Below are 25,117 nucleotides of genomic sequence, written 5' to 3' on the forward strand. Positions count from 1 at the left end.
TAACATCTTTGTTTTCTATCATTGTTAAAAGTAGACTGTGAATTCCTTGGAATTCTATTTTCTGCCTTAAAGATAGGATTAGAGATGTTTGGGGGATTAAATCATGCTAGTCACTGCCTTATCCACTCATTCGAGAATGAATGATCCAAGTGGGGGAGAATTGAAACACCCTGGATTCTTACCCTTTGAAATTTCCTAAACTTTGAGCTCACTTCCATAGTAATGACTCATCATACAAGTCGTATTGTGTGGGTATGGGTCAAGTGAGTCGTTAGGTATCTAGTGGATGGTGGTTGGGTTTTTTTCTTTCTTACGACTTGGTGGTATGAGTCATTAGGGGTGGTGACAAGTCGTTAGGACGATACTTAATCAAACCAGTAACTTAGTAACTTGACTTGACTCTGAGTACAGGTGTCTCACTAAGAGCCGTAAGGAAAGGGTATGAGTGGTAGGGTTAAGTCATATGTTGTCCGGTATCTAATCCCTTGGATTCTGTCTTGGATACCACTAGACCATATGACTCGTATGGTCTGGTAACGAGTGGGATCATGGAATTGTGTGGTGGGCAGTGGATAGGTGTCCAACTCACTATCTTGGTGATGACTCAAGGGCATGAGTCGTATGTTGTGGTCACAAGTCAAGGGGTTGACTCATAACCATATGTGGGCTTTCCACCATTTTTAAGTTTAGAGTATTATGGACATTTCCCACTTTAACTCCCTGTGATACCACGACTTAAAACATCCTTTGGGACTTATACTCTCAAACTTTTTGTTCAAATGAAAGCTAGAGCTTTCATCAAGCTTATCAATTAAGGCTTTCAAGGGTGGTTTCTCTCAGTATTCCTTGGTGTCTAAGGAATGTTACTGCTCCCTCATTGTTATTTTACTATAATCACATGTTTTAAGGTATGATGTTCATGGTATTGTTATGGTTTTGAAATAAAGGTTGGGGTTTTGGATGTTTATGGTTGAATTTTGTTTCTCATAGTTTAATTATGGTTTTCCTTGATTTAATTGTGGTTTTTAACTTGTAGTTGCATGGGTATAGTGGTTGAACTTGATAATGGGATATTTCTTTAAAATTGTGACTTTTTTGAGTGGTTATAACGCCAACCTTATTTTGTAAAACTGGTTAGTAGTTATGAGAAAGGTGGGAATTTCAACTAGGGGTACAATGGAATCCCTAAACAATTTGGTTTGACTATTACTTTTAATTATTGCATCGCATAAATGGTAATGGAATGTGAAATGATTTGGTTTAGTTTTAAATGACTTCAGAAATGCCTTGGTGGATGGTTTTGGTTTAATGGTTTATATGGCATAATTGGAATAGACTTTAAAGCTCTAATTTTGGTATGATAATACCAATAGTTAATGCCTAATTAAAAAACTCCTTGGTAAATGGTTAGGAATGTGTAAGTAATTTTAATATGGGATTAAAGGGGGTTGTGTAGCAAAGCCATGAAAAATATCAGTCCCGGTGGACTTATATTGGAAACTCTAATTTGTCGATGTGAGGTTTGGTCATGGTGTCCGTGTTTATAATGTCACACTTTATATTTTGGGGGATGTACTACTCATCTCAGGTTTTTTCTCTAGTAAATACAGCTAACACGCACTGGGCCCTTTCAGCAGGGAAAGCTAAACCCATAGAGCCCGTGGGTGCCTTTAGGATGGCAGAGTTACGCAAAACTGGTTAAAGTTTTAAATGCATGTTAAACCTTATTTCTTATCCCGGCACGATGTATATGTATATATGTGATTGTATATGGTTATCTGATTTGGTGTTGAATGATAGTATTATTTTATCTTCATCCATGAGTTTCATACTAGCTTTCACTCCGCTAACTATCTTCAGGCGATGTATCCCTATGTGATGCAGGAATCGGCCATACTACCATTCCTCCTGCTCAGTACTTGGATTCGGGGACAGCTTTGATTCAGATTGAAGTAATGAGTTTCCATACTCCAGAAGACACCATTTCACACAATGAACTTCTTTTCATTATTGTTATTTCTTAGGTTTTGGTTTTGTTTTTGGCTATGGTAGGGGGTATGTCCCGACTATATATTCTTCAATTATGGTTGGAGGCATTGTCGGACTACTATGGGTATGGCTGGTATCGGTATTAGTGTTAGCATGGGTATTGGTATCAGATGGATATTTGGTTGTAATTTTTTGTTATGGTTATAGACTTTATTTATTGTCTTTAGATTGTTATTGCTTTATCTTCTATATCTTTTTAATTAATCATACATGGGATGCAGGGTGGTTAACAGTTGAGTATTGGGGGTGGTCTCTGCTCCTGGTTGGAGTTAAGATACCCCACATGATTAGGCCCAGGTTCGGGTCGTGTTATCAGAGTTTATGCTCAAGATCCAATAGAAAATTACATGCCTTATCAAAGACCAACTAATACGATGACATCCTAGTAAGTGTTTTGTATGTAGTCCTATATGCCCATAAAGCATCATCAAGCTTTCAAGCCTAAATCATTTGGCTGACATTCACTATTTTTGTATGGAACATCTTTATTTTCCTATTCCACACATCCACTTAACCATTGGTTTACGGATGATAGGGGGTACTGACCTTGTGTTTCTTGACTCCATACTTTGCTAATAGACCATGGAATAATTTATTACAAAAGTGTGAACCTCAATAACTAATGATCTCTTTTGGAGTACCAAACCTCAAGATGATATTCCTTTGGAATGTAGTCACACTCTTCCTCTCATTATTGGTAGTGCCACATCTTTTACCCATTTAGACATTTAATCCACAACCACCAGCATGTATTTTTGGATGAAAGAACTCATGATGGAGCCCATAAAGTCGATTCCCTATACATCAATTAATTCAACTTCAATGACTGGGATTATGCGTAGCTCATGCCTTCATTATATAGTTCCCTTTCGTTGGCATTGGTCACATGCCTTCAAAAAGTCTTATGCAATTTGGTGGATTATGGGTGATAACGCTTAACTTATACTAAAAATTTGGTGCAAGGAGGACGTTGTCAATATATACCCAACATGAGTCAAGGTCATATCCTCGAGGAGTGCAAACTTAGCTTTAAAAGCTTATGTGTGTTAGAGTTAACTATGTGTTAAATCCTAATACAAAAAATAAACAATATATGAAAATAAATTGGGGGTTTGATTTGGAACTTTGTTAAACACAATCTCAAATGACACTAATACGAGACCTTGGGGTTATTCTATCATAGGTGATATTCATGCGTGGGTTATCAATAATTAGTCCAAGTTTTAGCTATGGCTTTTAGGTAGGACAGATTTAGGTTCTTAGTGCTTACTTTTCGATAAAACACCAATTTTCACTCGTGGATTATTTTGAACACCCCATGAGTATGTCAAATTTACCCATCCATTACCTCGAACTAGAATCTTTATTTATAAGATGGTACTTATGAAAATAGCTAACTCAAATAACACCCTTATTACTCAAAGAATGCTAGGAAAGAAGATATTCAAGTTGTTGTTCACAATTACTCTTCACTCATATCCATCTTTCAAGAATGATATGTGATCTAAGATAGTTGGGGTTTCACTCCCAATTCTCAATTCAAACGTGGAGTAAGAGTAAAACCCATCACAATTAACTAATTATTTGGACTAACATTTAACACACACACATTATATCCCACCTAATAAAACATAACACAAGGATGTAAGTTTACTTACTCATGAAATTAAAGAGAAGAAATATACCCAAATTGGTATGCAATTCTTTCATCATAAAAAAAATAAGTATAAATCCAAACTTTAATTTCTCTCCATAACCAAATCTCTCTTGGAATAATACCAACAATTGTTTCTTCACTCAATATATAGTGTTTTTCTTTGCAAAACTCGAAAATTGGATGTGGAAAACATTGAGGGTTCAGTCTTTTATATCTTGGGACAACTCTGTGAAATTCCAATTGAACCCCTAAAATTAGCTCGGCCTATTGCGATCGGACTCCCTCAGTTGCGGTCATGACTCTGTGATCGCATAGAATCTTGGCATGATTGCTACCTTCTGACTTGTTGATTGATCGCGATTGTGACCCTCAGGTTGCGATCGCAGCACCTAAAGTTCATCTCCTGGAGCTTATCTTCATCCTTTATCAATCTTTTGACCATTTCCCTTCCTTTCCAGGTTTATCTCAATTCTTTTTTCATCACTCTTTCCCCTAGGATCACAAACACCATAATTTAGTGCATTTTACACAGAAAAAGTCTTATATGTTCAATCATTTCACTAGTGTGCACAAAATTAGATGGAAATGAGTGTAAATTATGCCACTCATTAGTGGGCCATTAATATCCACATTGTAGTATTTTTTACACATTGTGCATACTACCATGATGTCCCCCTATAGAGGATGAATTATATGTTTCTAGTACAGTCATTATTAAAACATTGTGGATGCATCTTCTTACAAAATTATTCACACATGTTTAGAATAGATATTGCTTACATCAGGTAGAAATTTCTTCCGTTGATATAAGTTTAGTTCTTCTAGCATCATGTCGCTAGCAATATAGTTAGTAAAATTAGTAAATCAAGGTACAAGATAATGAAAAGCTGCTAATACCTGTTAATTTATGAAACAATCATCAATATCTAACTCGTTTTCCACTTTTCTCTCATTTTTACATCAACAACTCAATTATCACAACCTTTATGATCTTTGACTTTAAATTACAACTCCTAAAATAAGAGCTTACATCTAATCAATTATGGATGTGCATTTTTTTTCATAAGGTATCTCAAGATAGCAGGATCCGTGTGCACTACACCTCTTGTGACTAGCAAGTCTGCTAAAATTTTAACCAAAAAAAAAAGTCTGCTAAAAATTCTAAAATTCACACACCACATCAAGCAATTCTTTCTTGGCCACAATATAGTTCTTTTGTGCCCCATTTAATGCCTTGATAGCATAATAAATTAGGTGAAAGATTTTCTTCCACCTCTAACCTAATACAACACCAAGAACCACATAGTTTGCATAACATATCACTTAAAATGGTATGGACCAGTCTGGAGCAGCAACGATAGGAGTGGAAGTAAGCTTATCATTAAGTTACTAAAATTCCTTCAAACAAGCTTCACAAAACAGGAACTTAAACTTTCTCTCCATTAGTTTGCAAAAAGGATTGTCAATTTTGAGAAGTCCTTTATAAACCTCTGATATAAACCTACATGGCCAAGAAAACTCCGAACCTCCCTTGTAGGGATTGGTGGACGTAACTTCTCAATTACTTTAGGTTTTGCTCTATCGACTTCAAAATCACTTTTAGATATCTTATGTCCTAGAACAATGACATCATTCACCACAAAGTAGCATTTGTCCAAGATCAGTACCCAATTTGTTTCCTTGCACCTTTGCAAGACCTTGTGAAGATTTGACAAACACTCTTCCAAATCATCACCAACCATAGAAAAGTCATCCATGAAAACTTCCATGGTGTACTCCACCATATCTAAGAAAATATAAATCATATATCTTATAAAGGTGGAAGGTGAATTGCATAAGACAAAGATCATGCTCTGAAATGCATATGTGCCATATGGAAATATAAACATGGCTTTCTCTTGATCCTTTAATGTGATGGAAACTTTGTTATAGCAAGAACAACCATACAAAAAGTAGTATCAACCTTATCCTGCTAATAAAACTAGCATATGATCCATAAAAGGAACTAGAATATAATTTCTAGGTGTCAAAGAATTCAATTTATGGTAATTCATACAAACGAACCAGCTAGTGACAAGCCTAAGTGGGATCAAATCATTGCGCTCATTTGGTACTACAGTCATACCTGTCTTTTTGGTACGTATTGTGCCAGACATTGCCATTTGTTGTTCGAGAAGGGATACACTGCCCCTACATCTAACCAATTAATAATATATTTCTTCATCACTAGTTGCATTAGTGGATTAATTTTGTGTTGATGCTCTATGCTTGGGAAGAAATCATCCTCTAAATAATTTTGTGAGTGAAAATCCCTAGAGGTATTCCAATTATGTAGGCAATAGTACACCAAATTGACCTTTTAATAGATCTTAGTACTAGCACAAGTTTCCAACCTACCACTGACTAAATTAGCCACCATAGTAGAAAGTAGTGATCTATTCTCTCCAAAACATTGTACAACATAGATGACCAGGCCAAACTTTCAATGCCAACACTAGGGGTTATTAAATTGAAGGATTTGAGGAAGGAGTACACCTATTCTTCAAATCCAAGTCTAATTTCATGGAAGCATAGTAATAAGAACCTATCCCAATCACGACCTTTACATTATCATCATAATCTTTGATGTCACCACCAATCGAAGTTTATCATTGATGTATCTACAGTTTTAACGAAAAACTTTTCTTAATGGGCACCTCAATCACCCATCATTCACGATATATATCATATAGACAAAATTAATATGAATCAATTGCTTCATCGACTGACATTTGTTGAATGTAAACTCCTCATTGTTCAACTTGAACTTAAGTTCATTGCTCTGCATGCCAACCAAGTCTCTAGTAGACACTAAGAACGGTCTTCTTAATATTATGGGGACTTCAAAATCAAAGATCCCAAAATTAGGTCGAACCACCTTCACTAAAACATTATATAAGATCCAAAAAATCCTCTTGATTAAACAGTCATCCATCAAGAGATACATTGTCATTGGATTAGGGTCTCCCAAGCCCAATTATCTATAAATTAAAAGTGACATCAATTTGATCCATGTACAAAGGACACACAGTTCCTTAGCAAAACTATAAGTTCCGATGGTGTATGGATTGGTAAAAGAAATGACATCTTCCTTCTTCTAAACCAAAGAGTATGAAACGATCACACCATAATGGGGTATGTTGTCAATGGGTTCAGAACTAACTGTCCTCTTCTTTGCGACAATTTATTTCATGAACTTGGCAAAACCCAAAATCTGTTCTAATGCCTCCATAAAGGGAATATTAACTGACAACTACTTTAACATTAGAGATAAATTTGTGGAACTTGTCATCTTTCACTTTCACCTTCATCCTCTCAAGAAATGGAGGGGTAGGTCTAGGAATTTGAGTCAAATGCTTTTCAACTTTCTTCTTCTCCTTATTGTTAGAACTCCCATATTTAGTATTAGTAGATATTTCAACATCTATAATAACATTATGAATTACAATTTAAAAATCTGAAACAATATCCTCCGCCTTCTTATCATCAATAGGTACTACATCCAAAAACACTCTTCCATTTCTAGTGATGATTGCCATGCATTGGTAATCATTTCTAAGGTTTTGGATAGTACCGCTAGGAAATGTCCCACTTTTCTACTAATTTAAAGAGGTAGACATTTGACCCATTTATTTTTCTATCTATTTGATGGATATCATGTGTGGTTCCACTAGTTGGCTAATGTTAAAGATCTAGTCCTTCATTTTTTAACATCAAAGTGAGTGGATTTGACACTTAGCAGAACTTAAGCCAACATAACATCCATCCTTGAATTTACTAAGCCATTACTAGTTCAATCAGGATTTTGGAGAGGCATATAAAGGCCACTGCTATCATTCTTGCTATTCCCGTTGTCTTGATCCCTATACCTATAACTAACACTAATATAATAATTATCTTTCTGCTAGTTTAAACCTTGGTTTTATTGGGTGATGGTTTGAAAATCCCCAAATTTGATTATTTAGATAATTGGCCTCCACAAAATCTAATTTGACCATTGTACCTTGTGACCCTACAATATTCTCCTTTTTAGCACTACTTGCCAATAAATGTTTTGTGAGCAAGACTTTATGTTTTCATATGAGCAATGTATTGGTCACGTTCCTTTTTTTTTATGCTGTTCAGAAGACATGCCTACTAAATGTTTATCAGTTGTAACCTTAAGAACTCTAGTATGCCAAGATCTGCTGGTTTTTATGAGCCTATCTAATATTATATATGCATCTACATAAGTGAAGGACATAAAGGATCACCAGTGATATTATCAAAAATCTACTTAGTTTCAAAATACAAAGACCTACAGAAAGTATCCATCAAATGTTCATCCATAAACTTATGGTTGGGACATTCATTCAGCTTTTTCAGAAAAGGAAACCATACTTCATGTAATGCCTCACTAGGTATCTACCTGAAATTACTAATCTTGTCCTACAGTTGGAACATCCTAGAGGGTAGAAAGAACCTTTTCAGTAAAGCTCCTTTCAACTGCCTCTAGTTAGTGATGAAATTAGGTTGCAGCTTTGTAAATAAGAAGGTCGCATCACCCGATAATTATAGTGGTAACAACAGAAAATGGATGGCATTTTTTCTAACTCTGGGCAACTCATAAGACTTATAATTTCCAATGAAGTTCGTCAAGTACAGGTTTGGGTCATCACCTTCCACCCCTCTTAACAAACTCTTCAAATTCAACAACATATTGCTATTAATATGGAACTTAACCCCCATATCTAGTGATGGACGGATGATGGCCCTAGTGGTACCAATACCATCAAAATCATCATCATTTTCAACTTCTATATCAAAAGGCATTTCCAGTTACACCTGTCCTCTTGAATTTTGTTGTTTACGTGCATTGGTAGGAGCCATATTGTAAATATTTTGATCATTTATGTCATCACCAACAATTTCATCATTTTTAGGTGAATTTTAATTTTTTGCCCTAGTTTGAGCTTTTTATCGTGCTCTATGCTCTTGATGCTTGTGTATACTGTCTTTTATCTTGAGTCGGGAGTCTATCAGAAATAGCTTCTCTACCTCTGTAGAGGTAGTGGAATGGACTGCGTACACTCTATCCTCCCCAGACCCCACAATGTGGAAATATACTGGGTTTTTTGTTGTTGTTGTTGTTGTCCTAGTTTGAGTTTTAGTAAGCTATTGGGCATTCATCACTCTCCAAAAATTATTTTCAAACTTAGGGTTGTATGGTAGTTCACCCCGACTTTAGGTTTTTGGGATGTAGTCACTTGTACCTTGTATCAAACAGTAACATTAAATAAAGTAAATTTAGGAAATAAGACTAAGAGTCAAATAACAAATAATGACACTTGACTTAATCAAAAATTGTATTCCCCAGTAACTATTCCAAAAGTTGATAGAACCATATTACACTTTGAATTGGAAGTATACAATGGCATTTGTCAAATACAGAATGCAATACATAGGGAATAAGGTAAAAATTAGTCCTTATATTGTTAAGTTTGTTTCTAGTCAGATATTTTCTTAAAAAGGGAATTTTGAAAAGTGTTGTGGAATCAATTTCCAAATAATGTGTAATTAAAAATAGTAGAAATTTCAAGAAATGTAGTTAGTTAATGGAGAGAACAAGGTTTTTGTTCACCATGGTTTCATGACATGATCGGTTCACTAACAACAATAGAATCCTCCAGGCTATCGATTACTATAGCACATCTAAATGTTTCTTGACCTAATTAAATGATAATCACTTCAATTCTCTTGAACTAAAAGTGATAAAAATGTGAAACTTGATAACATTCCCAAGTTGGTTAATTTTATTACAGCAATAACTATTAGACGGGGATTAGAAACCCTACCTCCATGTTATTAACCTTTTTCCTAGTTTTAACCCTTTACTCAAGCAAGTTAAACCCAAGGCATGTTTTAAAGTTTGTAACAGTTAGTAATCAGTTAAGATGAATGAATTATCAAAGCATACATTTGCATTATATGAATCTACTCCAAAATAAACCCTAACACTATTAAGTCACCATAGATCCCACAATCCTAGTTTCGGAGATTAGTCACTCAAAGCTTTCTGAAATAAGTAAGGAAATATAGTTCATAATGGAAGAAGAATCTAACAAACATGAATTCGAGAACTCGATTATATTCAATCACCAAGTGTAATTGCTTCAAAACTCATAGGCATTGCATGCACAATAGTATTTTCTCTCAAAAATATCAGATTCATGAAATAAACCTAATAGTAGCTATATATAGTAAAAGAAATTAAAGGGAAAACTAAATTCAAATAATATCCCGGCTCTTGTTTCATGGTCTGGTCGATGGCCCACTACTAGACGATCTATCATGACTATTAAGTAAACTTACCACAATTCTGCTCAAGCCCCACAAATTGTGCTATAGTTTGTTGAGTCATAGATAATCCATTAATGCTCTGTCATTTGAGGTCTTAGGCTTATTTATTCTACTTACGACTAACGACTTGGGCTTTGGTCCATCGAGTCACCGACAGTCCATCTGTTTCTTCATCACTTGAAATATTGAACTGGATTATTTTGTTTAAGGCCAATGAATTGAGCAATGTCCATTAGAAGTTCAACGAGTCATCCAAATTTTGTCTACCTCATTTTTTAATACAAGTTATAATCATTTCTTGCATTAAAACATTTCCCTACAAACAACATTAAAATGTTGTCAAACCTATCAATAGTTGCTTAAGAACATGCATTTGTTCATGGTTAAAAGTATAAAATGTGTCGTCCAATGCCAGCACATCACACACAATTTCTGGTGGTTCTTAGAGAGAATTCAAATTTCATTGTGTAAAATGCTCATTATTGTATTTAATTTTAAGATTAAAAGGGTTAACAGGATTCAACTACTTATAGTAGAGAAATATTACGACCTAATTTACCAGGTCATGATAGCACCTACTATAACACACCAGTAGGTAAGCGACCCAATAGCCCAAAAAATTAACAGACTATCAAGAGAAAAGAAGAAAGCAGCGAAAAATGACTACAATATAAAAACAAATACAAAGAGTTAACCCTAAAACCTACTGAAGTCAGTACAAGAGCTTCTGACATAATAGGAGTACAAGGTAAGATATAGAATAAAATTATACAAGTAATCTTCGATATACAATATAGAGATCAATTCAACAATAAGAGAGAGAGTAGGAAAAACTCTCAATGCTAGGAGCTCACCCTATATCATCGATCCATGGCTGCTCGACACAATGCACACAACAACAAAGAGAACTTGTACTGTGATTTGGAAGCTACAGAAGTATAGTATGAGTACCAAAAAGACATAGTACTTAGTAGGCTTTGGTCAACTTAGCTCAAAAGATAATACAACTATAAACAACATGTAAATCAAGAATATGAACTACACGCAACTACTCAAGCAGCAAAACATAATAATTTCTAAAGGAAAACTAAAACAAAGGTACCATACTGAAAATTTTCTTCACGAACCAAATAGAGAGATGTGTGGATACCGACCATGCTTACAGAATTATAGACCAAGAGTAAACTATTAGATACTATCATTTCTTAGGGATGAAAAATGGTTCCATAAGTAGCCAAACAACATATGATAGTATAGTGAAGAAAGTGATTTACAATTATAATGCCCCAAGTCTGGTACCCCAGATGCTACACGGTGCTCATAATCTCGAAGGACCATAAGCTAACCTATGACTGGTACCTACTGCAATAACTGAGTAATAACATTGTATAATGCAGAATAATGGGCTGAAATGCCATAAGCTTCAAAACTATAATACTGATGAAAAGAAAATGATAAAGTCTAATAAAACATCAGAATCTGAAATACTGAATACTGTCTAAATATCTAGTTTGAAAAACCTCTAAATTGAACTGTTTGAATAAGGGGCTGATGGGACAATCCCTCAACTAACTCCATCTATTGAAATATTGAATCTAATGAGATAATGAAATAAAAGAATATCCTTGAATGATGAGAACTCACTGCTAGTCTACTACTGCTGGCTGAATGTCTGAACCGCTAATAATGCTCTGGGGGCGTACGTCTAAACCTATGGTAAAAAACACTATAGCATAAAATAAAAATATGTGTCAGTATGTGTGAATGTACTAGTACACAAAGTGAGGTATGGTTGAATGCAAGGGTTCACATGCATGAACTATAACTAACTGAATAACATAAACATGACTACGTGAGAATAAATGCATGAATAAATAACTGTAACTGAAGTCATAAAGATTATGAATGCTGAGTTTACTGATAACATGGATTACTGATAACTTGTATAATTGATAACTGATATAATATTTGCTGAGTGAATGTGTCTGACAGTCCTATTTCTAATGGTACTAGTTGAGTTCCATAATAAATTGAGTGATTGAATCTGATAGTCCTAAAAATAGTAGATCTATCTGAATTCTTTACTGAAGACTGAGACTGAGACCGTAGGAGGTAATCATATAACCGATATGCCCCTTTTCTGAATAGATTTGGGGTCTAACTCATAACTCTTATTGGAAGGGTGTCAGTACCGTGCCATGGGTAAAGATACTGAAGAGATACCCTCATCTATCAGGTTCTCAAATGATAATGGTGGGACCCTTAATTGTCAGGTTAAGCCACCTTATCAACCCTCAACTAGCAGGTTTTAATGTCTCAACCTATGCAGGCTATGTAGTTCTAGAATGCAAGGACTGCTGCTAAGGATCATACCCTCTGATGGTAGGTAAGTCCCCATCCTTGGGTTCACTAGGTGTTGAATCTTACTCCCAACTAAATATTGTTGAATCTCACTCCCAACTGAATAGACACTGAACTAATTTCCTAATTCATACTAGGTTAGACTAATCTGTTACTGGTTGTGCTAATTAGCTGAACTGAGCTGAGTTTACTGAGTTTCGTTAACTGATGGAATACTACTGAGTTCTGTTATTTTACTAAATTTACTAAGGACTGAACTGAATATAGAATGGGACTGAATTGATATTGAGTTTACTAAGTTTTCTTGAGTTAGTTAACTGAACTAGAGTACTACTGATCATGACATGATTGAGACTATTCTGTAACTGACACTGGTTCTAGGAACACAACTAATTTGTTGGGTATTAAATACCCCCAAGACTCGATAGCATGAAAATAATAAGACATGACAATTCTTGAATACTTGACAATAGTTAACAACTCATAATACGATCTTATGAGGCATTTCATAAAACACTTACAAGGTATAGCTTTAACATGGAAGACATTGTAAACATGTGGGTATAGAATAAGTTCATCATTTAAACAACAAAAGGATCACAAAAAGAACCATTGTCTCAATTTGGGATTTTATGAAACACATGGTAGGCGTAGCTTTATACTTGGGTATGATCAACAATGCTAATACATCATGACTTTATAATTCAAGCGTTTCAATATTAGAGAATCAAGTTTCCACTTACATGCTATCATAACATCAAGAAACACATAAATATTTCAACTTGGAACCCATTCCACAACATCAACATGATTACATTCAAACCCATAACATGGAAACCATAATTTATATTTTTGAAAGAATATTCTTGAACTCCAAGGGTGGAAGAGACCCTTGAATTAACACTTTACATATCTTGTTGAAGAATTTCTAGAAATTAATGGTGGAATCTTGAGTTCTTGATTTGAAATTTAAAAACCCTAAGGCTTGTTCTTGAGAGAAATTGAGAAAGAATGAGTTTATTTGCATCTCAGGGTATTAAATTTCATGTTTTATGGGCTGAGAGTTGGGGGGAGAACCAAATACCCCAAAGAATGTGGTCTTTTAATGAGTGAAAACCGGATTGTCGACGCACAGGTCGATGCAGCACGTCGATGGCACCCACGTGATATCTAATGTATTAAGCCAAGATCACACTGACTCACTATAATTTGATGTGGTAGCTGGGAAAAATATTAACCAATGTGATAGGCGATACGGCGTACCAAGATCACATTGGTACACTATTTTGGTATTCCAGAGAAGCTTCAAATAAGGTCCGAAATATCCAAAACTTGTCCGGGAACACCTATTGACCTTCCTAATCATGAATTAACTAAAATATAGACATTTAAAGGACTTTAAGGTCGCGAAATGAGATTTCCCACTTTTGAAGGACTAAAAATAAACTAAGTCTGAATACTTAGTTAGAATTTTCTAAGTTTGGGACCCCTTAAAAAGCTTAATGGACTGAATTAAGCTAGAAAATTTTGCGGGGTCTTACAATATCTCCCCCTTGGGAACATTCATCCTCGAATGAGACTGACTGAATTGAGAGTATTAGTAGGATGAATCTACTTACTGGACATAAACATTTGGGACATGACTATAGGATTGATATTACTGATATACTGAATTATCACACTGAACATGCATATCTGATACATGAGTACATAACTAAGATAGTTCATGAATACATGGTTGGGAGTACTGATAAGTTAAGTTTCTCATACTGATTATTCATATCTGATACGTGATTACATGAATGAACTGACTCATGAACATATAACTGAATAAATAAAGGTAAATGATACCAAGTTTGGAATGGAAATCTGAGCATGAAACTGAATAAGCTTAAGAAAAGCCATTACCTTGGGTTGGGTCTGGATTAGTGGAGAAGAGGTGAGGATACTTGGTCCGCATATCTGCTTCTGCTTCCTAAGTATCTCCCTCAATGGACTAATTTCGCCAAAGATCTTTGACTAGGCGGACTTCTTTGTTCCTCAGACTGCAAGTCTGGTAGTCAAGGATTTCGACTGGGATCTCTTTGAAAGAGAGGCTGTTCTTAATCTCTAGGCCCTCTATAAAGACCACGAATACTGGGTCACCTATGTACTTATTAAGCAAGGAGACATGGAATACTGGATGGACCAAAGATAAATCTAAAGGTAATTCAAGCTCGTAAGCTACTTTGTCGAAGCGACTAAGAATTTTGAAGGGACCGATATATCGGGGACTGAGCTTTCCCTTCGTTTCAAACCTCTTCACTCCCTTCATGGGAGATATTTTCAAATACACATAATCACCAATCTCGAACTCGAGATCCTTTCTACGCATATTAGCGTACGATTTCTATCAGCTCTAAGCTATCTTAAGCCTCTCTCTGATCGACTTAACTTTCTCTAAGGTATTAAATACCAATTTAGGCCCTACCACTATGGCCTCACCCTCTTTAAACCAACCAATGAGAGATCTACACCATCTCCCATAAAGTAATTTAAATAGAGCCATCTTAATACTGGAATAATAGCTGTTGTTGTATACAAACTCAATCAAAGGCGAGTGGTCATCCCAACTACCTTTAAAATCTATCGTACGAGACCGCAATATATCGTATAAAGTTTGTATGGTCCTTTCTACTTGACTATCTATCTGAGGATACGAATCTGTACTGAGGTGAACTCGGGTACCAAGACCCTTTTGGAATGCTTTCCAAAAATGAGAGGTGAACTGGGTACCTCTATCTAAGAAAATACACAATAGAACACTATGTAATCTAACCAACTCTCTGATGTAGAGTTTGGCATAATCCTTGGCTAAATAAGAAGAATAGACTAGAAGGAAATGAGCTAATTTGGTCATCCTGTCTACAATAACCCAAATTAAATCATGATAATGACGAATACGAGGCAAACCCATCACAAAGTCCATGTTCAATTCTTCCCACTTCCAAGTAGGAATACAGAACTCTTGCATGAAACTACTAGGCTTCTGATGCTCAATATTAACCTGCTGATATGTCGATCACTTAGCCACAAACTCTATAATATCTTTCTTCATCCCACTCCACCAATAGATCTCCTGCAAGTTGCAGTACATCTTATTGGCCCCTGGATGAATAGAGTAGCACACATCATGTGCTTCTGCAAGAATTTTCTATCTTAAGTCATCAACACCTGGCACACACAGACGACCCTGACAATGGAGAACACCATCTCCCTCTTGGGAGAAAACCTCAACCTTATGATCTCTGACTAATTCTTTCAACTTGACTAAACTGGGATCTCTATCCTGAAATTCCATTACCTCAAAAACTAGAGAGGATTCTGAACTACTCTACAGCCCATACACTACCTTCTACTGAGTCGACTAAGTGGACACCTAGTCATGCTAACTGATGTACTTCCTGGGCTAAGTTCTTGTTATTGTCCTCAACATAAGCAACATTACCCATAGACAGTCTACTGAGAGCATCAGCCACTACATTAGCCTTGCCCGGATGATAAAAGACACTCAACTCCAACCACCTTCACTGATAGAGGTTTAGATCTTTCTGAGAGAACACATACTAGAGGCTCTTATGGTTGGTTAACACATCAATAAGAAATCCATACAAATAGTGCCTCCAAATCTTTAAGGGAAAAACTACCACTGCTAACTCAAGATCATGAGTATGATAGTTCTTCTCATGGGGTTTAAGTTCTTTCGAGAAAAGTTTATAATGTCCTGAGTTTGTTTCCCCAAATGCTAGATGGTGCTCATAATCTCAAAGGACCACAAGCTAACCCATGACTGGTACCTACTATAATAACAGAGTAATAACACTGTATAATATAGAATAATGGTTTGAAATGCCATAAGGGTCAAAACTATAATACTGATAAAAAATTGATAAATTTTGATAAATCATCAGAATCTAAAATACTGAATACTATCTGAACATTTAGTCAAAAAAGCCTCTAAACTAAACTGTTTGAATAAGGATTTGATAGGACAATACCCCAACTAACTCAATCTACTAAATGCTAAATGTAATGAGATAATAAAATAAAAAATATCCTTGAATAATGAGGACTCACTACTAGTCTACTACTGCTGGCTGAATATCTGAAGTGCTAAGAATGCTCTGGGGGCCATACGTCTAAACCTATGGTATAAAATACCATAGCGCAAAAGAAAAGTATGTGTCAGGACGTGTGAATATGCTGGTACGGAAAGTGAGGTATGGCTGAATGAAAGGGTTCATATCCATGAACTATAACTCATTGAATAACGTGAACATGACTGTGTGAGAATACAAGCATGAATACATAACTGTAAGTGAAGTCATAAAGATTATGAATACTGAGTTTACTTATAATATGGATTACTGATAACTGGTATAACTGATAACTGATATACTATTTGCTAAGTGAATGTATCTAACAGTCTTGTTTTTAATAGAACGAGCTGAGTTCTATACTGAGCTGAGTGACTGTATTGGGCGGTTTTGAAATTTGTATAACTAACTGAGTTCTTTACCGAGGACTGAGACTGAGACTGTGGGAGGTAATCATCTAACCAACATGCCCTTTTTCTGAATAGATTTGGGGTCCAACTTATAACACGAGTTGGAAGGGTGTTTGTACCGTGACATGGGTAAAGACACTGAAGAGATACCCTCATCTGGTAGGTTCTCAAATAAGAACAGTGGGACCATCAACTATCAAGTTAAGCTACCTCATCAACCCTCAACTTAAAGATTTTGATATCTCAACCTATGCTGGCTATGTATTTCTGGAATGCAAGGACTTCTGCTAAGGAACACACCCTCTGTTGGCAGGTCAGTCCCCATCCTTGGGTTCACTCGATGCTGAATCTTACTCCCAACTGAATAGACACTAAACTGATTTCCTAGTTTATACTAGGATGGATTGATCTGTTATTGATTGTACTAATTAACTGAACTGAACTGATTTTACTGAGTTTCATTGACAGACGTAATAATACTGAGTTCTATTATCTGACTGAGTTTACTGAGGACTGAGCTGAATATAGAATAGGATGGATTGATATTGCGTTTACTGAGTTTTCCTGAGTTCTATAACTAAACTAGAGTACTACTGATCGTGACATTATTGAGACTATTCTGTAACTGACACTAGCTCTAGGCACACAGGTAAATTGTCGAGTATTAAATACTCTCAGGACTCGATAGCATGAAAATAATAAGTCATGACAATTCTTGAATACTTTAAAATAGTTAACAACTCACAATACGATCTTATGAGGTATTTCATAAAAAACTTACAAGGTATAGCTTTAACATGGAAGACATTGTAAACATGTGGGTATTGCATAATTTCATCATTTAGACCACCAAAGGATCACAAAAAGCACCATAGTCTCCATTTAGTATTTTATCAAACACATGGTAGGCGTAGCATTATACTTGGTTATGATCAACAATGCTAATACATCATGACTTTATAATTCAAGGGTTTCAATATTAGAGAATCAAATTTCCACTTACATGCTATCATAACATTAAGAAACACATAAAGATTTCAACTTGGAACCCATTCCACAACATCAACAACATGGAAAACATAATTCATGTTTTTGAAAGAATTTTCTTGAACTCCAAGGATGGAAGGGACCCTTGGATGAACACTTTGCATACCTTGTTGAAGAATTTTGGGAAATTAATGGTGGAATCTTGAGTTCTTGATTTGAAATTTAAAAACCCTAAGTCTTGTTCTTGAGAGAAATTGAGAAAGAATAAGTTTATTTGCTTCCTAGGGTATTAAATTTTGTGTTTTGGAGGCTGAGAGTTGGGGAAAAAGACACAAATACCCCTAAGAATGTGGTCTGTTAATGAGTGAAAACTGGATTGCCAATGCACAGGTCGACACAACGCGTAGATGGCACCGACATGATATCCAAAACATCATACCAAGATCACGCCAACTCACTGAAATTTGACGCTGTTAGTTGGGGAAAATTTTAACCAATGCAATAGGTGATGCGGCGTGCCAAGATCGCATTGGTACACTATTTTGGGATTCCAAAGGAGCGTCAAACGAGGTCCAAAAAATCTACAACTTGTCCAGGGAAACCTATTGACCTTCCTGATCATGAATTAACTGAAATATAGACATTGAAAGGACTTTAAGGTCACAAAATAAGATTGCCAAATTTTGAAGGCCTAAAAATAAACTAAGTCTGAATACTTAGCTAGAATTTTTTAAGTCTGGGACCCCTTAACAAGCTTAAAGGACTAAATTACACTAGAAAATTTTGCGGGGTCTTAAAATATTTCCCCCTTGGAAACATTCATCCTCGAATAAGACTGGCTGAACTTAGTTTCATTAACTGATGGAATATTACTGAGTTTTGTTATCTGACTGAGTTTACTGAGGACTGAACTGAATACTAAATGGAACTGGATTGATACTAAGTTTACTGAGTTTTCCTGAGTTCTATAATGGAACTAGAGTACTACTGATCGTGACATGATTGAGATTGTTCTATAACTGACACTAGATCTAGGCACACAGCTAAATTTTTGGGTATTAAATACCCCCATGACTCGATAGCATGAAAATAATAAGATATGACAATGCTTGAATACTTGACAATAGTCAACAACTCACAATACGATCTTATGAGGCATTTCATCAAACACTTACAAGGTATAGCTTTAACATAGAAGACATTGTGAACATGTGGGTACAGCATAAGTTCATTATTTAGACAACCAAAGGATAAAAAAAGCACCATAGTCTCAGTTTAGCATTTTATCAAACGTATGGTAGGCGTAGCTTTATACTTGGGTTTGATTAATAATGCTAATACATCATGACTTCATAATTCAAGGGTTTCAATATAAGAGAATCAAATTTCCACTTAAATGCTATCACAATATCAAGAAACACATAAAAATTTCAACTTGGAACCCATTCCACAACATCAACATGATTACATTCAAACCCGTAACATAGAAATCACAATTCATGTTTTTGAAAGAATTTTATTAAACTCCAAGGGTGGAAGGTACCCTTGGATGAACACTTTACATACCTTGTTGAAGAATTTTTGGAAATTAATGGTGGAATCGTGAGTTCTTGATTTGAAATTTAAAAACCCTAAGGCTTGTTCTTGAGAGAAATTGAGAAAGAATGAGTTTATTTGCTTACTAGGGTATTAAATTTTGTGTTTTGGGGGATGAGAGTCGGGGGAAAAGACCCAAATACCCCCAAGAATGCAGTCTTTTAATGAGTGAAAACTGGATTGCCGACGAGCTGGTCGATGCAGCACGTCGATGGCCCCGATGCCATATCCAATGCATCGTGCCAAAATCATGCTGACTCATTGGAATTTGGCGTTGGTAGATGGGAAAAATATTAACCAATGCAATAGTTGGCGGGCGCGCCAAGATCGCGTTGGTACACTATTTTGGAATTCCAAAGGAGCTTCAAACGTGGTCTGAAAATTCCAAAACTTATTCGAGAACACCTATTGACCTTCCTGATTATAAATTAACTGAAATATAGACATTTAAAGGAATTTATGGTCGCTAAATGAGATTTCTAACTTTTGAAGGACTAAAAACAAACTAAGTCTGAATACTTAGCTAGAATTTCCAAGTCTGGGACCCCTTAACGAGCTTAAAGGACTGAATTAAGCTAGGAAATTTTGCGGGGTCTTTCAACAATATACAATTGTAGTAGTAAGGAAGGAAACGATATACAAATAGTAACTAGAGTAGAATAAATATACAACCCCACTATGTCAATAAACCAACATAAAGATACTACTCTAAAGGAACAAGTCTACATCACCAGGATAATAAAGAATACGGGAGATAACTCTAGAATAATTAGGATCTAACAAAAATTTGCATAATCTTAGGGTAATCTTATAATAATAACCTCATCATAATATGAGAAAAGGGATAAAAAAACATACCGAAAACCTCGGTACCAAATCATAAGCAACTTTCCATAAGCTATGCAATATTAACCAAATTGTAGTAATTAGATAGTCCAGACAACTTATAACCTCAATGGGCCCACGTAAGTCTAAAAATTCACAAAAAAGTAATCAACAAACAACAACCATAATTTATATCTATATAGCCCCCATAAGACCAATAGATAAAGCGTCAAAAAAATTATAGTGGTGATAGGCAATGCATATTAATAAATGAATGCAACATAAACAATAAAGTGAAAATAATTGAGTGCCCAAGTGTACCAAGTGTATATACCTTTTCCAGTTTAGTAGCTCGTAATGAAGGCCCTATGGCAACCATCCTTCTTTAGTATCATGGTTCACTGGATGAAGTGGTCTCATAGGGCACTCGAGAAACTCGTATGCACTGCCTTTCCCCAAACTAGGACTTTTAGTTTCCGTCAAGATCAATCTACAATGTCCACTACCAAATAGAAATATAAAGTATAATAAGAAATGATGTAGTTAAACCAGAACTAAATATGTGTATTTCTTTAAATTTAATGCCCAAGATTGAATTCGCGACTAAAACAATATAGTAATGTAGAAAGGGTCGGAATCCCCCTTGACCAAAGTGAATAAGTCATGGTAAAAGAGAGTGGATCAATAATGTACAGGAATAAGCCTCAGTGAAATTTCCAAAAAATATGTTTAGTTTAAAATGTCATAAATCAATAATAAAGGTGGTACAATTTCCTATTTCAACTAATAAATTTTAATGTTAAGAAATGTAGGAATAATTCCCTTTTGAGAAAAATATAGCAAACCAAAGTTTAACTAAAATCGTACCACTAAATAAGTATAAATGCGTCTAAATGTATGCATACCATCATTAATATACAAACAACACAATTATTAGTGTCTACATTCCATAACTGTAACCATGCCATTTGTAAGGATAAAGTAGTAAATAGTGTCCTATAGGTATCATAACAACAACCACAGGTCCAATAATATACATAAATTAACATATACCAACTTGTGATTCAAGAAACTAAGATACTCAGGCCCCAATGCTACTAGAAGGATCTACTCGGGGAAATACCATCCAATTCACTAAGTAATATGGTATCCTATACTAAAGGGTCATTCATGCCAATCTATGGTCAAGAAAGTCCATAATCGATGTAATAGGCTCTCACTATCATAACAAGTATTATTGGCTAAGGTTCGGGTCACTTTTTTATTCTAAATTCTCTAGATAGATCTAGTCATCATATTACTAGGTATTAACCTATCCTATAATCCCAACCTATCATGCAAGCTATATAATACACAATCTCATAGAGCAAAGTAGATTGAAAACCTACCTCGATACCAAGCCACAGTCTTAAACCATCCACAATTTTCTCATTCTTGCTCCAAGATTCCAAAATGGCATTGTACTATCAAAATCCTAATTTATGCATTAGCACGATTAAAATGATACCGAATTGCTATTTAAAATTTAGACGTAAAATTGCATCAAAAATAGGCTCATGGGGCTTGCAAATAAGATTCCAGTTGAATCCGTCATGAGGTCTCTAATTGGACAAGGAATGTGTACTCAAAGTTGAGCATGAATAGAGTCTCGATTGAGGCTCAAATTAGCCCCAAGAGTTAAGGAAAATAATAGAGATAAATGAAGTATTTATGGATAATTAGGGTATAAAATTACAAAGAAATTAGTGGGGAATAATCACCTCAGCACCCTCTACTCATCCCCAACTCCAACTTATGATTCCCCATGAATTCTTTGAGCTTTTAGGGCTAAAATTTGTAGAAATGGGAGGGAAATGATATAGAAATCAAAAAGTGGCAATTTTATACTTCAGGGTTTTACACTTTGCAAATGTGGGGATCTCTAATCATGATCGAGATGCCCATTAAAATAAACCTTCATGAACATAGGTATGATTCACAAATCTGATACCAACCTAGTTCAGGATATTGCATACGTGGTAGGTTCACTGCAAACACAGAGCTGATCAGGACTGATTGTTTTACTCCTCGTGAATACAAATGCTAGCTCAAAGAAGCAACAGTTAAGATTCCTTGACCATAGATAATACAACCAATCCTCGCAAATACTAAGGACAAGGGTTTACTGACCAGCAGGTGCTACACCAAAATTTACCAAGTCCTTACTGACTTTGATCGGGGGTTTGAAATTCATTCATAACTTTATGTTCACAAATAAACTATGATGATAACAAATTTGATATTTAAAGCATGATAGAACTATCAAAATTTCCATCCTTGGTAATTTCAATAAATGTGGGCTTTACACCCATTGTTCTATTTTTATGAAAATCTAACCAATAGCCCAAATGAGTCTGAAAGCCTCAAAACCCAGAAAAAGGGTCCCCCTATCCTAGATGTAATGTTCGAAGCTAACAGTACTATCAGAATGTTCATCCAACACCATTTACTAAGAGTTAATTCCTTAACTTCTAAATCTCTAAAATAAGGAAATGAGCATAAATCCCAAATAAACTGCTAAAAATAGAACCAACAATTTTGGCAAGTCATTAATGACTGGTAGACTATATGGGAAGGCTCAAAATGCCAAAAATACATGAAAATCAAAAAAATAACCTAGAGGGTGATTACATTATCCACTACTAAAAGGACTTTGATCCTCAAAAGTAAATGGATAGAAAAAGCCCAAAAGCTCAAACAAATAAGGTATTGGGCATGTATGCCCTGAGCAACACTTCCCAGCAGACCAATACAAAGCTTCCAAGGGATTTTACTAGAGTTATCCATTTTTCCTTAAAATTCTTACTTCACTTTATGGAATAACCAAAAGCTCATCCTTAAACATCAACTGGCTTCAAATTGAATTGATCACAATTGAGGTATGTCATCCCAAATCATAAAATAAATACATCACAACAAAACGAGCACAACCAAGAAAAAACTCAACCAAGCCAAAATCAACCCGAGACATAAAGCATTTAACCAACTCCACCTCAAAACCTAATATTTTCTTGTCTTTTCAAATGTAATGTATACCTTGAACCACACAAAATCTCTTTAGCATTAGCTATTTCCTGCATACATAATGTAATACCCCGAGAAATTTTTGTGGAAATTTTGTGCGTAAATGTGTTAGGTTCTATCTTCTAGAATGAATTATAATTTTTTACGTGCGGAATGTCTTAGATTATGACCCACTATTGCGTAGAGTATCCAATAATATTTCCAACGATATGTGTATCATCTAAAACGGACACCCGAGCGACGAGTTATGAACATTCCGATCGAACAGTAGTGAACAGTAAAACGTGCAGGAAAAAGTACTGAGGTCTAGCATATTTTTGCTCCATTTTTAAATGATCATAACTCGTCGTACACAATGATCTGGGTGAGATACTATATATCAACGAAAAGATATGAGAGTCCTCTTTCTAATGAAATTGGTTTCATCCAATTTAGATATCGGAGTAAAACGTTATGGTTGATCTACTTTAGACTATCAAAACAGTCCACCAAAGGAAAGATTCGAGAATTATTTGATTTTTAGGGGTGTTTTGTTCATTCCCCCTCACCCAAAATCTGTCCAAAACCTATATTAAAGCCTATTAGAAGTATTATATGTTATATTTCATCAAATTCCCTCAAAAAGAAAACCCGAAGCTCCTACATCCAACTTCAAGAACCTCCAAAGTTCACCATTAATTCTGCAAATTTATTCAAGATTTCAAGTTCCTAGTTCAAGAACTTCAAGAACATCCAAAGTTCACCATTAATTCTGCAAATTTATTCAAGATTCCAAGTTCCTAGTTCAAGAACTCCAAGAACCATCATTCAAAGGCACGATTAACATCTCAAAAATGAGTATCGATCTAAAGTTCATCATTCAAGGTATGTGGAGTTTTTCAACAAGAACACTCCTTCGTTCTTGTGCCCAAAAGTAATTTTCTTTATAAAGGCATGATTTTTATTTAATTTTTAAGAATTTGAAGCATAAACCCATATCTTATGATGATTATTATGAAATCTTGATGTTTATAATTTTGAAAAATGAATTCACATGTGTGGAGATATAAAGCATGAATCTTGAATGATATTTATCATGATTTTGATATTTGGGTCGTGAATCCCCATTGGAAATTGTATTTTTTTAGAAAGTGTGTGTTATAAGCACGTTGATGTTGAATATTTGAGATATTTTGAATGATTTGACCTTTTGGTCTTAATGGAGTTATTTTGAACTCGAGTATAAAAGAAATCCACAACGTGGTTGATTTTGATAGATGGGAAACATAATGGCTCCCGATGTATATTTATATATTACTGAAATTATTTTATTATGGATTGTCTTTGAAATGATCTGAGCTAAGTCTAGGAGAAATCTTTAGCACCAAGTGGGAGGTATAAAGTGACCTTACTTCCCTAAAACTACGTGCCCCCGTAGGAGTGAGCCTAAGGCTAATTTATATAGTGATCACTAGTTTGTGTGGATTTGACATCGATAGTCCTACTCCGATGGCAAGGATAGGACGGCTCTCCACAACGTGGGTTGCACGTTGGACTCCATGTAGCTCACATGGTTTATGTCGGTTATAGGATCTCCCAGTATGTGTGTGTTTCCTTGTGTCTATGGTAAATAGTGAAGTGATTTGAAAGTAGAATTGTGAAAGTTATTCTTTCAA

The 25,117-nt window shown here is 35.3% G+C and overlaps 1 long non-coding RNA gene across 1 annotated transcript in view; it reads right to left on the reverse strand.

The window, feature by feature from the left end:
• Positions 1-11,657: 11,657 nt before the first annotated feature.
• LOC107855733 overlaps positions 11,658-25,117 on the reverse strand; it is a 55,085-nt gene continuing 41,625 nt past the window's right edge. Inside the window, exons 3-4 of the long non-coding RNA XR_001670352.2 lie at positions 20,734-20,901; positions 11,658-11,810 (exon numbers count right to left, since the gene is read on the reverse strand). This is a non-coding gene — a long non-coding RNA (uncharacterized LOC107855733). The remainder of the gene's footprint in view (positions 11,811-20,733; positions 20,902-25,117) is intronic.

This window comes from Capsicum annuum, chromosome 1 (genome assembly GCF_002878395.1).
Source record: "Capsicum annuum cultivar UCD-10X-F1 chromosome 1, UCD10Xv1.1, whole genome shotgun sequence".
Lineage (NCBI taxonomy): Eukaryota > Viridiplantae > Streptophyta > Magnoliopsida > Solanales > Solanaceae > Capsicum > Capsicum annuum.